Genomic DNA, 2,937 nt, shown 5'->3' on the forward strand with positions numbered 1-2,937 from the left:
GTTTCCGTCTAGGGTGGACTTTTTCAACAATCATTTGAAGAAGCGACGAACAGACCCTGCGGATTCCTTCTTGTTAATCTTATACTCGGAACGACGAAATCGTAAATACGGTGAACTGATGTTTTGCAGACTAGCAAAGAAAACAACATTTCTGACGATCTAAATTGAGGGCATTGAAGGTGCAACATCAGACATATTGGATAACATAGAGGATTTTATAGCACATCTACAGTGTGGATTGGCGTTTGCACCGGACCAAAATTGTCAAGATAAATCTAGTCTTCATGTAGATCGTCATTTTTATTTGAAATTGTGATGCACTTGTCATAGATCTACTTATAATTTGTTTATTAACAATTTATTACTTACTCGTGTCACTGTGTGTATTACTGTCAATGTACTGAACTGTTAGGTTGTCGTTTTTGAGCGATCTGAAAAGGGTAACAACAAAATAAATTTCATATTAACAAAAAAAAACAAAGAGGCTATGGCCTTCATGTTTCAGTGCCACGATATGGTCGTTACTATTAACATTCTATGTTTTATGAAGTCAAAGAATCTTATTTCAATTTGAGATACCTACAAACAAATATGTATACATGTTTGAATAGTAAAACGTCTGAGTTATAAGCACAAGTAAACTTGCTTATATATTTTAATAGTGCAAATACCCTCAATTAATATACTTAATTCAATTATACAGCGTTAGTATTTAGATGTGTTTATATAATATCATCGTCTCCATAGAAAATATGTGTCCAAGAAAAGGATATGTGCTGTAACTGACAACGAACATACAAAACCACTGAATAAACGCTATTGCTTGTCAAGAGTGTGAACTGAAATAGCAAATAATTTTGTTACTTTTAATTATGTTACTGCATTGATAAAATGTGTTTGATTTTTTCTTATTTAGTTTGGCGATACAAAATAAAGATAACACTCCTCAATTAAGCTTTGAGGTGCCAATATAACATAAATAACGAATCAGTTTCTTCACTACAAAGATAAATATTTTGTTTGCAAACTTAAAAAGCCAGTAATGCGTCTTATACTCACCCAAATTAAAGATGCAATTGATCAGGTACTAAGAGATGAACAAGCAGGTTTCAGATCAAACAGAAGCTGCACTGACCAAAAAGCAACACTACGTACCATCATTGAACAATCAGTAGAATTGCAATTATTCCTCTACATCAACTTTGTCGATTTTGAAAGGGTGTTTGATAAAGAACAAAGTCGGGATGTGACAATTGCTAAGGCATTATTGTATACAAACAAAATGGTGAACATGATCAAGGCAATGCACGAGGATTTCATAGTACAGTTGATACAATAATCATCATTCACAAACCCTTTTCAATGGAAATAATGGTGTGAAACAAGGCTGCCTACTCTCCCCTACATCATTCTTGATAGCTATTGACTTGGTAACTAAGCATGAACTAGACACTACACCAAGAGGTATACACTGGAACTTCGCACAAAGGCTAGAAGACCTAGATTTGGCAGATTATCTGGCTTTGTTATCTCACCGTTTGAAAGACACGAGAGACAAAATCCCTCCATGAAACAGGCAAAAACTAGAGCTGCAAATCAAAATCTAGAAACAAAAAGTATGACAGTAAAGACCAGAAAAGGAGGAACAGTGTCAATTGCTTCTACGAAAAATTTAAAATATTCATGACATTCACCGAGCTACAGACTAGATAGAATTAAAGTAAGCTTTTCAGTCTTTTTTCAACTTTTCCATTTGACTTTAAGCAAGAAACAATCAGCCTACTAATTTTCTCACATATCACTTTTCATTAGGTCATTGCAGTCCTACTGCTACGTTTATTACCATCCCTTATTATTCTGAATACTTCATTGTGGTTGTTAATAACAAAAAGATGAACAGTAAGTGTTTAATTTTAGCATATTTTCAATTTAAAAAAATAAATGTATGCAATCAATAACATACATCAAACAGTGGTTTGGTAATAACCTGTTGTATTTTAGTCAATGACGTGTAGTGTTGTTATTTTTGTATCTGAAATTCAAAAGGTACTAAGCAAGAACTTCCATGCAAAGGCTGCATATCTAAAATATCACATTGTCTTGTAATGATGTAACTTACACTTGTTGGTATATTTCCTGACATGGTTTCGTCGCTTTTATATCTCCATCGGTGATGCATTGATAATCTATAGAAAAAAAAACAAATAATGGAATTGATAAATTAATTCATTCATCACATTAAATGTGTACTTTAAATGTTAATGTACAGTGATTTTCCTTTAATTACTTCAATTTTCGCTATTAATTTGATGTGTTCATACATGTTATATGTGACGATAATCTTGATTTCAATTAAGTTGTAGTATGTTGATATTCGTTACATTAAATATTCAAATACTGTTCGTAAAAGAAGATTAATTCAGCTTTGCTACAACATACTCTGCATTTCTAGTTAGCATTATGGAAGTAGTCCTTTAATATAGAGTTATGTGTATACGTGACCCTCAGATGTTGTCTGCTCTATGGTCGGGTTGTTGTCTCTTTGACACATTCCTCATTTTCATTCTTAATTCTATATCTTGTTTTTGAAACAATGTTCCTGAGATTATGTCTCCAAACTGTATTTCATTTTCAATATACTAATCATATATAGTAGCCTAAAAACATACATCAGTTTTTATCAATTTCCAAACACTTTGTTCGTAGATAAATTAACTTGTGTCTAAACTTTAAAAAGTTATGTTATCAATTTTGGTCGTCTGAATCTATCTTTTGTAACACTGTAACGTCATTTTTCAAATTGATGTTTATTATAATGATTTGAAGTTCAAACATTTGTCCATTAGATCAGTAGAAAACAATTAATTGGATAAAGCTCAAACACATCAAACGAACGGACAATGCTTGGTAATAAATCATACACATACAAGGTGATAT

Source organism: Mytilus trossulus, chromosome 8 (genome assembly GCF_036588685.1).
Source record: "Mytilus trossulus isolate FHL-02 chromosome 8, PNRI_Mtr1.1.1.hap1, whole genome shotgun sequence".
Classification (NCBI taxonomy): domain Eukaryota; kingdom Metazoa; phylum Mollusca; class Bivalvia; order Mytilida; family Mytilidae; genus Mytilus; species Mytilus trossulus.